Raw genomic sequence first — 15223 nt, forward strand, 5'->3', positions numbered from 1 at the left:
CAAACATCTAAAAACACATTTGTGCTTTGCATAGGTTAAATTGTGTATCATAAAACCAATGCGACACTTTATGAGGCTGTAAGACTTTAACGCGAAAAGAGTATTAAATGGACCGGCATACCGTGGCACACCAGAGAACTTGCCAAATATTTCTGTTTAAGCAGTCGAGATTTAACTTTTCTTAGCGGTCACCTTAACCTTAAATTAAACAGCAAAAAATGGACAAGCATACCGTGACACACCAGAGAACCGATCGAAGGTTGCCAAAGACCAGTTTCGGTACAGTAGACGGTAGCCGAGACGACGCCGTAGCTTATCTGCTTGCCTTCCTTGCAGGAAAGTTGGACATTTGAGCGGAGGGCGGTCGCTGCATGATTGCTCACCGTCATCGAATGATGGGCAAAGATTCTCCCGCAACCTTTTTCTGTGAAAATCTCGGCTCATTGAGCTTTCAAGCTATGGATCGTTTTGAAGATGAAAGTGGCTATTTCACCGGATCGCTCCTTTACGCTTGCACCAATGGTTTTGGTTTAGGGTTGGCGTTTGGATGGTGGAAGTATTAGATTTAATTTTCAGAGTTTTGCATATTTGCGATTTTTAGGAAAACGATTTAAATTACTTTGTTAGTTGGGTAAATAGCCCAAGAGGTGCCTGTATGCCGTTAGTGATTTATTATATGTCGATTTGAACTACTTTAAAGTCCGGGTGAATAGCCTATTTATTTGTAGTTTAGGGACGATGAAATGTCAAGCGTTAGCAATAAAATTGGTAAAACTCAACATGTATAGTGGTCGGCGTGAAACAAGTTAGTGGAAATATGCGTGTCTGATTTGTGTTTTAAATGCCAATTTTTTGGGTTTGTTTTTGTATTAGAGCACGGAATTATAAATGATTCAGTCTTTTAAAGGTATCCGCGTGCATCAAATTTGCAAATATATTTTATTCAACAAATTTTTTTGTTTTAGCTTTCAACTTATCTTTGCATATATATTTTTAAATAACGCGTAGATTAGTCATGAAGTATTCCTTTTTCCATAAATATGGTTCCTCGAGATCTAAAAAGCCCAACGAGCGCTGATAGAAATACATTTTCAAAAGAAACCTGCGTCATCCCGCACACAAGACAGAAAGCTGGGATCGGGATACCAAGTTCCGTCCTTATCGCATATCAGAGCAACACTGGTCACTTGTCTGGGGTCTACCTGTGATTAGAAAAAATCAACCGATAACCAACAAAATGTCAAGCTAGACCAGATATTTTTTTTTTACCACAGACCCCTCAATTTTTTTTTTGCTCCGCGTGCACCACGCTAGGCAAGAAATTTTCACAATCAAATAAACTTCAGAAATATGCTGATTTTTTATAAATCTATGTCACAATGCAAATAGACTTCAGAAAAACGCTGATAATTTAGATAAAATGGAGTGTAAATACATTCGGTGCTAAAACGTTTATTTTTTATTAAACTCTTTTTAAAATTTAATTACTTCTTCAATATAGCCTACGTTTCAATTTAGCCTTCGTGGGCCCCCTAAAATTAGTTCACAGACCCCAAGGGGTCCTTGGAACACAGTTTAAGAACCCCTAAGCTAGACTAATTTTGACAGGTGAGCTACGTAGCAACAATTTTTACAACTTACCGGTCAGTTTAAAAAAATGGTGCCGAACGAGTTTAAGAACTCGTGTTTAATAAATAAACCAGGTATAGACGTAGCGATGCTGTTCTTAAGTCTAAAGGTTGGTTCACACGTGACGCGCTTTGCGTCTTGCGTTAGCGTTTGGCGCAAAACGCTAGCGTCGCCCAATTCACACATAACGCGTTGCCAGCGTTAACGGCAAATTTCCTCGCCCCTAACCGAAGTTGACAGAAATATTTCACCTTTTGGCAACCGAAAGCGTTTCTTACGCTTTAGGAGTCGACGTTTTCAAAACGCGTCAATTGTGAACCAACCTTAACGCTGCTGATATCAACATTTTGTTATTGAAATATGCTCTGGTTGTTTTCAACATCTACGAAACATGACTGTTAGTAAGGCTGTAAAGCCGCACCACAGCTCTCTTTAAGTACTGTTTACCTGATTCAAGTTATAGCAATGGATATACGATTATACGGTTATCTAGCCATATGACGTTTAATAGAAGTCCGAGCTACAAAAATAAATCCAAAATTCGTTAACTTACTCCCTGGTCCGTTCTGTAGATATGGTGTCCTTTAGTGCAGGAGAGATGCACTACTGAGTTGTATATGCGAGATGTGCCGATGTACTCCGAATTTTGTACACTTGGAAGTTCACCGCACATGACCTCTGCAACGACCAAGTATAAAAATACTATTTTTTAGGCATATATGACATTTAGGTTCAGTTAGTTTAATGCAAAAAAAAGACCAAATATTTATATGTGGAAATTAAGCATGTTTTGCATATTTCAAATAACTTCGGTGCCTCAAAGTGTTGGTTAATTTTGTCCTCGATAAAAAAAATGACTCAGCAACAATCTTTACTTCTGTGTGGCTCTCGGCAATACCTTACGATAACAAATGGACATATAGGAAAAAAAAAAAATTTTTTCGCTTAGGAGAAAATAAAGATAAATCTAAGTCGCTTGCTACCGTAAAATAACAAACAGCACATAGTAATAAATTCATTAAGTTTATAATGCTCATCAGAAAATGTAAATAAAAGTTCTTACAACGTATGAAAGACACACACAAACATATGTGTTTAATAACATCTGTGATCTAGCCCCTCGGAAGTTGCTTTATGACCAACCATTGCGGCTTCCGTATCAATAGTACACCGAAAAGCCATCGCAGACTCGCCGAATCTGTCGATCTATGATGCAAGCAGAGCAAGCCAGAAAAACCACCGCCCTGCAGTGAGGTTCGAACTCACGACCTCCGGTCAAGCCGGGACCGTCGCTCTACCAACTGAGCTATGCAGGCTCAGAGAGGAGCGAGTCGAGAAACAACCATGCGCCAATACTTGCACATTTTGTTAGTACAAGCAACTTCACACTGGGGGATCAACAGTCCGTATCAATCAATGAAAGACACACACAAACATATGTGTTTAATAACATCTGTGATCTAGCCCCTCGGAAGTTGCTTTATGACCAACGATTACGGCTTCCGTATCAATAGTACACCGAAAAGCCATCGCAGACTCGCCGAATCTGTCGATCTATGATGCAAGCAGAGCAAGCCAGAAAAACAACTGGCCTGCAGTGAGGTTCGAACTCACGACCTCCGGTCAAGCCAGGACCGTCGCTCTATGAGTTCGAACCTCACTGCAGGCCAGTTGTTTTTCTGGCTTGCTCTGCTTGCATCATAGATCGACAGATTCGGCGAGTCTGCGATGGCTTTTCGGTGTATTCTTACAACGTAGTGTGGCTTTAATTTTAAATACAAAACTGACACTACATAAACTGACAAACGTGCTGTTGCTACCAGGCATAGTGTACTAAAAAGAAGCTCATCTGGCACTTATTTATTCTATCCAACGTTTCCGCTAAAATTAAGTCTTAACATACAGAATTATTCAGGGCCAACAAGTATTAAAAAATCTCACCGAAACAGGTGTGCTCGGAGATGTCGGGCAGCCAAGTTCCGTTGAGGTAGCACTGTTGTGTAAGCACAAACACATCTTGGTAGAACCACATGCCCCGGTCGCACCTGACCTCCATACGCTGACCGACGCCGTATCCCTCGGCCATGTAGAAAGTGTTTTCCTTTGGTGGAGGCATGTCGCACAGAAAGTCGCTTTTGTCTGCAGAGAAACCGAATGTTGCAAGCGTGCTATCTATATTTTGCCAGCTTTATACAGGACTAAGAAGACGGTTAGAAGTCCTGATCAAATGAGCGATATCGCCGAGTTCGTATTTCACCCATATGCGTTTGGATAACTGGATATTCAGCAAACCACTCGTAGGGGTGTCATATAATACAAGCACTCACAATACGTGTTTGGCAAATACTAAACCATATATTCTATTCCACCTTTACAATTTAAAGATTGCGGCACTATTAGTTTCGAGATTCGGTAATGCGCATGAGCACGTCGAACTCGGCACTCGGGTAGTTCCATGTACTCTCACTTGAGTCCCGAGTTCTACTCTATCTAAACAAATCGACTCCGTCGAGTCCCGAGTCCCTGCTCAGGAGTTTCCAAAAACGTTAGTTTAACTTTTAATTCACTCGAAACACAAGCAAACTCGTGCGTACTTATTCCAGGTCCCACTAAGCGCCACCATCCCTTATTAATTACATCCAAGCTCCAACTCGAAACTTACGCAAGCACTTGACGTAACGCGGCGCGGGGATCCACCTTCCGTCCTCGTTGCAACGCACGGTGACGTACTTGCTCGTGCGTGATACGTAATAGTTGTCGATGCAGGTGAAGTTGGCCAGCGAACCGACGGCGGAGCGAGCTGCAGTGCTGATCGCGTTAGTCACGTCGGGCAATGGCGGACACATTACAGCTGAAGAAAAACAATAAAAAATTTGACCAAATTAAAATAAACAAAATAAATCGACTGGCAACTTATGGTCAATATCAAATTTAAAGTTTAAAACAGTGGTTCCAAAACTTTTTTCGAGTGCGATTTTTAAGACACATAAGTTAACATAGAGGACACATTACAGCTGTTAAATCGTAGAAAAACAAAACAAATGGTAAGAACAACAAAAAAAAGCTGGTTTTGTCGCCAAGCTATAATGTTTAAGTTCCATTAACTCGTTTTGTTTGCAAGTTTTTATAACCGGAGTAGAATAAGAAGTTGTTGGAATTTTTTCTTGGAAAACAGGAAGAATTTTGATAAATTGAAATAAAAGAAATAAGTCGACTGGCAACTGATCGAGATTGAATTTGAAACAGAGTGGTTCCCAAACTTTTTTCGGGTGCGAGTTTTGTAAACACCTCGCGACCCAAGATACAGAAGTTAACATGGCTGACCCGTTACCGCTGTCAAATCGCAAAAAAAGCACAAATGGTAAGAACAACAAAAAGAACTGACAGTCGCCCAGGTTATGTTTAAATTGCATTAAATCGTTTCCTTTAAAAGTTTCATAACCGGAGTAATGTAAGAATAAGTAGTTGTTGGATTTTTTTTGGTTAGAAAACATGATAAATTTGACCAATTAAAATTAACGAAATAAGTCGACCGGCAACTGTTTATGATCGAGATCAAATTTAAAGTTTAAAAAAGTGGTTAACAAACTTTTGTTTCTCAGTGTGACCCAAATTAGAGTTTTGCGAACACCTCGCGACAATAGAAGCGGGAAAAATAGTGTGAAAAAGATAACTGGTTAAGTATGAAAGATGGACTTAGACTCGTACATGATTTATTAAAAAAAGTGACTTTAACAACGCTAAAACTGCTTATAATGCAATAATTCAGTTTAATAAAACATAAAAATTAAAAGGAAAAAGTTCTTATATCTCTGGACACGGATAATTTGACTTGCACCGGCGATTGCATCAAATGAGGAAATCCAGACGATTTGTTTACAACTTTGTTGGATTAACTCGTTTTAACTCGTATTGTTTGCAAGTTTTATAGTCGGCGTAATATAAGTTAAGATGTCGAAATAAATGTGAAAATGTGAGATGTTAGAAAACTTCCCAAAGGCATAACTAAAGCAGCATATATGTAGACAGACATTGCAGACAGATATCTATCTCGAAACTGATGATTGACCAGCAACGCTAATAATCAAGGACGGACATTTTATTTAGAAGTTGAAAGATATATATATTGTGGCGAACCTATTTTTGTTCAGCCATGTGCATCGAAGTGTGCAGATTTCCTTGTTCGTATTTCGTCATTTTCGATTTATGATCGCGAGCCCATGTTGCGCTAGCCTTTTACCATGACAGAGATACAAAATAAAGAAACAACCGTTTTACTGGTGACCCCGACGTAAAGCAACAACCGCTTTATTATTGATAATTCAAATTAGGATATACTGACGATGCCTTTACAGGCAAAAGATACATGTATAACTTTTGACATCTACATTAAATGTCTTACATTGATTAATGATTATATTAACAGTACTGGACTACTGCTGTAAATAATGGGTAAGGCGGTTTTTAAAAAAACTATATAGTTTCGCATAAGCGGCACTGTCACTTCCTGTATAACATCTCGTGGCGAGGCAATTAAGAATCAAACAAGGTGCAATTGCTTTGCCACATCACACCCTTTCGATAAAACACTATATCACGTTTACTTAAATTGAATTGGTAATGTATTATACTGCAATATGCAAACTAATTATATACACTACGTTTTTTTAATATTAGCTCGAACAAGTTTGGTTTAACATTTTAAAACGGAGGAATACTAAAAGATTCTGTAAAACAAAAAATATGCTTCAAGAAGAGAAATGAGCAAAAATTGTCAAACAAATCTTAAAAAAACGAAAACGAATACTGTGCGCTTTACTTCTATCTTCGTTAGTTCTACTAAAAAGAAAATTTTTTGGAAAACGTGTTTTTCTGATGTCATCTAAGATTCATTTCCCGCAGTAACAAAGCATAGCAAGCAAAAAATTACCTTTGCACGTAAATTCGTCCTCGTCCAGATCCCACACGCCGGTTGCCAGGCAACGGATGGTGGCGTGACGTCGTAAGCCTTGGACCCTGTAGCCGTCTTTGCAGCGAACCGTGACCAGGCTGGCGAACGTGAACTCGCGGCCAATCAGCGTTGCGTGACGAGTGACGGTCAGCGGGTCTTTGCAGACGACAGCTGGAATTGTGGTATTTAAAATAGGTTATTCCAAAAAAAGTTAGGGCTTAAATCAGCGTGCCAAGGTTAATCAGCGACACAATGCCTTGGTCGTTGCTAGTTACACAATATCAGTAGAACACTAATAAAAAAACACACACATACATGTACAATAGGGTGGTAAAAAAACACTTTTTTCCAAATTTTATTGGGGACCCCCTTGAATTGTTAGGTTTCGTCTAAAAAAAAACAAAAAAAAAATCTGAGCACGTTTGGTTCAGTATTGACCGTGCTACGTCTATTTAATAAAACTATTTTTGTCATCCCCTTCAAACAAATATATTTTTTAATTTTTTTGCATTTCTTGCAATGGAATAGCCATAAATAAGCCTGTTTAACGGTTTAACAAACAAACAACAACTATGATCTGGCCGTTCCGAAGTGTTTTCTTGGCCAACGCTAACAGCTTACATAACATAGTACACGCCTAAACGGTATGACCGGAGGTCGTAAGTTCGAACCTCACTACAGGCTAGTTGTTTTTCCAGTCTGTCCTACTTGCATTATTGGTCGACAGATTCGTTTTTTTTCTGCGTTAGCTTTCGGTGTAGAATAATAACTAAAGATTCCTACCATTATAAGTTGAAACACTAACGTCAAAAAGATACCGTAGACTAAGATAACATTGGTTCAACTGACATTAGGGCAAATTCCTTGCTAATGGAAGGATGATACCAAATAAAACAAAATCTAAGGTTACCAATCTAGGATGACTGTGTTTAGACATGAGCATAAGGTTTACCAACAGATGTTGGCTTTGACCTAAAGAAGAAGATTTACTAGTTTTCAAGAATAGCGCATATTTTAACCGGCGCAAGTTAAAACAAATTCTTAATCGGTATGTGACCTGATCCGATACTAAAGCGTAAATTGAAAATAGCCAGACATTATCGTTTGTAACGACAACATATTTTTTGACTATTTGCTACTTTTCAATTCTGAGTTTAATTTGGTCACGGTTAAACTTGCTACTGAAGCACGTACCAATTTAACAGACAAAACACAACTTCCCGTTTAGCTATATCACATTACTTAAATTTCCCACTTTGTGGTAATTTAATATTTGTCGTCGCCAAATAGAGATCAAAATAAAATACGTCACTTCACGTCAAAAATATGTGACGTTGGTTTCTTGTGATCACATTACGTCAAAAACGCACTTAAAATCTCGTAAAAAAGGCACCTTCACACGGAGATGGATCCTTGTCCCAAGTCATATCCGCTTTACAGGTGAGTGTCTCTGAGTACACCCCCGGCTTTATCCAGCGTCCTTCGAAGCAGGTGTACTTCACTTGGCTGCTGTACGTCGTGATTTCGGCGTCTTCGCTGTAACCGCCAATTGCAGGCGGTGGATTGCCACAGTCAACCACTGCAACGTTATAAGGGTAAGGTGATTTTAACTGCGAGCGCTATTTGGGAACATTTTAGTTTGGCGCAATTGTTTGGTGATTTCTAGTACGCTTACATTTTTGTCTTTTCTTGGTGACGAGTAATAGTATTTGTGTCGTATTTTGTGTCGGATTTTCAAAATGGCCGCCATAAAATACAGGTTTTTGCTCATATCTCGGCTTCTACATCATTTATGAAAGAGATTATGGTGTTGAAGTAAATGGTACATATTTGAATTTCGGTATCGACATAATTTACTATTATCAGTACAAGAACCGGTATGTATTTTTATGCACGTGTTGTTTCGCTTGACCTTTATTGTGCTTTAAATATGGCTGCGAAACATGGACTACTTTCAGTTAGGAGGTATATTCCAATCAAACAACTTATAGATATGAAAACGGAGATTTCATTTAAAACAACAGATCTTATATGGCTGAATGTATGATTATCTAATGCACTTGAGACTAGCATAAGTCATCCTAACTGGTCTGGATTTATGCACAAGTATCATACCGGTTTGGTGGAGAAGTCGACGATCGAGTTTCTGCCAAACATTCTTAATGATCCGAATGACCCCCAAATAATGTCAACAGATCTTATACTACACCCATAAAATGTATATCTAGCTGTTCACATGATATTCCTGTAATAATAAACTTCGATCATCCATTGTGGATTAAAGCAATCTAGATAACAATGGCAACTGTCAGTTGTCGTCACCCTCGGAGGATTTCATCTCCTGAAGAGCTTTTTGAATTGTATTGGACTTATAATGGCGGGTTCAGGTTTGTAAGATGTACTTGGCCTTTTATATGGCCCGCATAACGTAACTCATATTTTAAAGGGAGCTGCATATTCAAAATCGCTCCATTTTCATCAAAGTTTTGGGCTTGATATTAAACGTTATCACTTGTTAGGCAATACCTAGCCGCAGGACGATTGACACCGCCTTCAGGCAGTAGCATCTATGCTTTACCTATTTACAGCAGCCAGTGATGGCCATTATGTCAAAAGTGGAAGGCTATATCTACTAGAAATGTTTGACTAAAAGACAAATTTCCACATACATACGAGATGTTTCGGAAGAATGGATTTCACACAACTCGTAACAATGATGAACAGTTTTCCGACATGACAATAGAGAAGACTCTTATGCGGAAAACCAAATAAAAGGTAGTCTCACAAGCGGCAGGCTTCGCCATACGAACTCAGTAAAAGTTTGGGTCTCTAGCTTATTACATTTAAAGCATCTTGAGAGGCTGATGGATGAAAGGGTCGATTTTAAAAGATACAATCGAAGTTACAAAGATTTGGCAAAAATACGTCTACAGAAAGACCATGAATGTTTCACTACGATGGTTGAATGGTTTACGTATCACAATTATTTTATACCAGTAAGCGATCCTCTTGTGATAGCTTCACTCTCAACAGGACTGACTACAACCGACACAAACTCTGTTAATTGTGAACAAGCATGGCATATTGGTCAAATTATTCCAGAAATTTTGGACCATGCTACTCACCTCGAACCTATTAAAACTTCTATGAAAGTAAACACCAAGTTCTCTTGAAAAACATGAAAAAGTTGGACCTAAAAAATTTTACGTTAAAAAAAAACAGTTCTGTTTAACCGACTTATTGTTCTTGCTGAAAGAGATAGAGCATCGAAAGAGCTTTTAAATATGAGATGACACCTGTTCCATTAGCTTTGTTTAGGATGGACAAGTTAATGAGAAAACCAGAAAAATCTAAATTTGGTCAAATGTTCACGTTATAGACCAGGGGTCGGCAACCTTTTTCTAGTCCCGGGCCCAAACCAAACGTAAACAAACCGGATGTAGAAGGTTTTTCCATGATGTTCTTGATACTTGCTTGATTTTCTCGATTGTTCTATTTACTGTATCGATATACTAAGACTAAACATTTTCGTCTCGTGTCATCATTGGGCGATTAACAGATGAATTTGCTAAAAAAATGGACTCGGAGAGATTTTGAATATGCAGCTCCCTTTAACATATGAGTGACAGTATGCGGGCCATATGAAAGGCCAAGTAGGCCACATCTTCCAAACCTTAACCCGCCATTATAAGTCCAATACAACCCAAAAAGCTCTTTAGGAGATGAAATCCTCCGAGTCTGACGACAACTGGCAGTTGCCTTTCTTTAACTATCTGGATTTGCCCTCTTTTCTCAAGAAAAGTAAATGGTTCTCCAAAGACGCTCAAAAATGCCCAAAATGTTTCAAGTTAGTTGCTTATACTTTTCAACAAGACTTTTAAATCGTTACTTATAACTCTCTTCGTAGCAAAATGTCCTCTTTTTGGGTACTGAAAATATGGTAGCCCTACTAAAATCAATATGCTGTAAATGCAAAGCAGGAAACCAATGTAGCCATAACAAATTTAATTGCAGAGAGTAATTTATACCATGCGTTATTGTATGTGGCTATTGCAGTGGTAACTGTTCCAACAGTAAAGAGACCTACGAGAGTGATGAGGATTGTTTAGTTGATCGGACTTAATATAATTGTAAAATTAACTGGCTTTAAGACTTTGTTTATTAGTGAGTGTATTACCCTTTGGTGTTAGTTGACCGAAATTTAGAAATTACTCTAAATTGTCGATGCTGTATAATATTAATCCAGTGACTGCATGGCCGTTTGTGGTAATAGTTTTTTAGAAATGATGTATTTGTAAATCTTAAACCCCTCAAAATAAATAGCAGAAATGTTCAAAAACGCGAAAACACAATGGCGACCACTGAGTGTACTTCTTAATGCTCTATTTCGGTTCCTTAACCCTTAAAACATATACTTTAACACCATAATCTCTTTTATAGATGATGTAGAAGCTGATATATGAGCAAAACCTGTATTTTTTGGCGGTCATTTTGAAAATTCAAAATGGGGACTTTCCCCAGGCCGGATGAGCTGGAACTTTTTTTTGGTTGATATGTAGACCCGAACTAATACAAATCCATTGAGAAACACTTGTTTCTAATTTTTTCCAAGAGAAAGTGAAAAATAGGGATACTATATGGGCTTTGATATTCTTATTACGTCATACTACAAGCTCCAACCATTATGCTCCAAACTTTTCTAATTGATAGTGTGAATTTAAGGATGGCATACCTATTGGTAATCCGAATTTGGAGAAATGTTGCTACCACAATAAATCTAACTTTGTGAATTACAGGCATGAATTGGAAAAAATGCATTTGCAATAAGATAAATTAGCTCAAATTAATTACACTTATAACGTTATGAATCTTAGAGAGGTTATACAGCAATCGTACAATCACTTACACTTGCAGGAAATCTCGTTGAAATCGCGATTCCAATCGGCTCGGGATCCGCAAGTAATGTTCCACTGGAATACAGGCTCAGGTCCGTCCACCGACGCAAACCCCTCGGCGCACGTGTACGTTATCATCGAGCGGTAAGTCACGTGGGACGCCTCGAGGTGGGCGTGGAGCTTTGGGGGCGGGGTCGGGCATTCGAGCACTTAAAGACAAAAGGAAAACTTAAGACAACGCGGATTGACCTCAGTAATTTTAACTGTTGGTAAAGCTGGGTTTGTTTTGTATTTCTTTAGAATTTTTTTATCAAGGAAAATGCAAAACAATTTTATTATATACCGTAATGGATACCAATATACTTTTATTATAACTTAACAAATTTTTTTTGTTTTTTTCATTATTTTATTAGGTTTTAATTGAAAACGTTTTGCACGGTTTGTTTATGATATACGAGAACTGTAAGTCATGCACAAGACCACTATAAACTATGTCGAACACCGGAAAGTGTACTACATCCTGCTAGAACAGCTAATTTTGCTATTAGCTAATAGCTTAAAATATACGAAACTAAGTGAGTACAATAACCTGATGCAGAGGTTCTTAGCCTGTAATAGCACCAGCGGGGCAATTTGATTGTTTTAGGAGGGTTATTTTGACAATGATTTAAGATGACTAAACAATTTGCTAAAATACAAAAACATGTTTTTCAATACACTATTATTAGGTCGTTTTTCATGTTTTCCATAAACTTTTCGCAGATCGTAACCTTATAAATAAAAAAGGGTTAAATTCTCGCCTTATTCAGATTCTCAGGGTTCGACACTTAAAGTTAAATATAACGACAGTAAAAAATGAACTACTGCCCCAATTCGAAAGTTTGATTTAATTATTGTAAGCCTGACCCAAATTTCCTATTTTTTTAAAGAATGAATCATAGGCTACATTGTTTAAGGACAATCTCAATAAATCTAGCTGTGTGAACTACTGCAGTCAAGATCGAAAAAAATCAAATGGCGACTTCCTTTTCGACCGTTTTGGTAACCCATTAAATAAGAAGAACGGGCCAAATACAACAAAGCCCAAAATAAATAAAAAACAAGAAAAAACTAACAAAAACGAGGAGTTTAGCCGCGCATAAGTTACAGAACATACCCACGCAGCTGACGTAGATCGGTGTTGGCTGAAAGTAGCCGTCTTCCATGCATATGAACTCGACCTCGAACTGCCCTTTATCCAGCATGGCCCAGTAGCCTTTGTCGCACGTCAGAGTGACGATGTCGTTGTACTTTCCCTTGTAATTCTTCGGGAAAGTGATTGTGCCGTGGTCGTAATGGTCGACCGTGAACTTGCAAAACAGCGCTGCAGAGTGAATGGAGATGATCAAAGACATTGACTGTGGATCCGATAAAATCAGATAAATATCGGATCGGAACCGAGACAGGATGCCAAGTGACACTCGTCCTGTACTAGGGTTGTATCGGTGCCGGTCCGATCCCAAATTAACATAGGAATATCAGCCTGGACTGGTCATCCAACGCAGCGATTTTATCTTGCACACAGATTTATCAAATAATATTAGGTTAACAAATAAAGGTAACCAACCTAATAACACTAAAGAAAATTTTGACATAAGAACCAGGAAAACATGATATTTCAACAATTTAATTTGTTTTTTTGGCATGTTTAAGCGTATCAATGACGTCATTTGGTATCGAATCGCGATACTTTTTGTCCAAAATATGGGTATCAGTTTTGGATTGAGTATCGGACATACCTAGTGTCCGATAAATATCGGAGCGGGACAGGATGCCAAAAGGCAAAGTGGTACTCGTCCGATACTAGGGTGGTATCGGTGCCTATCCGACAACAATTATAGGAATTTCGGCCAGATTTACGAATTATCCTCTGAAGGCAAATTTATCCAAAATAGTAGATTAACAACTGAGTAACTAAATTCTTAATTTTTAAATACAATACCTGAACAAAAACGATCGAACCGTTCAATTTTATCTACTTTACTTATTTTAGGGATAGTGGTGACGTCATTTGGTGTCGGAATCGGAATAAAATGTCACGTGTTGGACATCCCTAAATTAATAAGGTATTCTATAGCTCTTAAACATGAATAAAGAATGTTGAAAAGAAATAAAGATTTATTTAAAAAAAAATAAGTCATCTACTTCTGTGTTTGGCTGTAGTATTCATTCTACGTCCTATAGCTTTTGTTGCATCAACATTAAAAAAAATATACAGGCATCACATACATGAAATTAATTAAAAAAACGAAATAATGACTGAAAAATGCATGGAAACGGTTACGGTTCGGGAAAAATCAGCCCAAAATTGGTTCAAAAATCTCCATTTCGGGCCCAGTTCGATTCCCCGGTTTATACTTTGCCTTATTCACAATCGACTTACGGTTGCATTTGGCTTGCCTTGGATCCGGTTGCCAAGTGCTGTCCTCCTGGCAAACCGCGAGATAGAACGAGTCGAAGCTTCCGCCCACCATCGCAAAGCCTTTCTTGCATTTGTAAACCAACTCTTCGCCGAAAACCAACGGATCCGGCGACTTAATCCTTTCGGCGTTTTTCACCATTCCCGGGTCACGACAATAGGCGACTGCACGAGAAGCAAAGGTTAAGTGAATTGCCAGAATCGTGGAATACTGCATAAAGACGGTCATATGTCGCAAGTTAAACTTCGGGATAAAATAGTTGGAGCTGATAGTGTTACGTAGTAAGAATATCAAAGCCCATACTGAAGTCGGTAGCATTTTGAACGTTTAGTTTACAAGTCTTTATTCATTTCCAACCTAGAAACAAAGATATTCGAAAGATATTTGATATTCTTACTATAAGTCTTACTACAGCTTCCATCCAATATGCTCCATGCCGATTACAATTTTGGTTGTTTAAAATTCAAGAATAAAAACGGATAATGAATTGCCAGAAATACCGCATAGTTGGTCGTGCGTTTGGCAACTTACAGCTTGGAAGCATAATGGCAGGAGGTTGTATTAAGACGTAGTAAGAATATCAAAGCCCATACTAAAGCAGGTAGCATTTTGAACGTTTCGAACAACTCTTTATTCGATCAAAATGCTGTTGTGCTTTCTAGAAAGCTGCAGTCGTGGTTTTCGCATTGTCCGTTTATCGGGTACTTATCTTGTTTTTCTATGCTTCGTGGTTTAGACTTTAGAACGTGGTCCATTGTTATTTTTCTTTTATGTTTGTCTAGACCAGTGGTTCTCAACCTTTGCTCTTTAATGACCCATTTTCTTTGCACAAAAATGCTGTGGCCCAATAATTTTTTGTGAATGGACAAACTATTAAAAGGTTTAGAACAAAATATAGCGGAGCATATAACAATAAATATATGTTTCATTTACATTCCTACTCAATTCCTCCCCAAGCCATTATTCCTGTAAAATTAGGAATAGTGACACAAATGAAACTAAATTCTTCAATAAATCTAGCTTTTTTAAATTGGTCCGTGGCCCATCTAAAAGGTTTCCATGGCCCACCAGTAAGCCATGGCCCACTGGTTGAGAACCGCTGGTCTAGTATATATATTTTTCGCCTATAGTTGCAATTATATTGCCCTGAAGAAAATTACCCGAAAAGGCAATCGAAACGCTGGCACTTTAATGAAAATTTTGAGAAATTTTACAATTGAAGTCTTTATTCATTCCCAACCTATGAATAAAGAGATATTTGAAACGTTCAAAATATTTTAAATTCTTAT

Source organism: Ascidiella aspersa, chromosome 1, assembly GCF_963924565.1.
Source record: "Ascidiella aspersa chromosome 1, kaAscAspe10.2, whole genome shotgun sequence".
NCBI classification, from domain to species: domain Eukaryota; kingdom Metazoa; phylum Chordata; class Ascidiacea; order Phlebobranchia; family Ascidiidae; genus Ascidiella; species Ascidiella aspersa.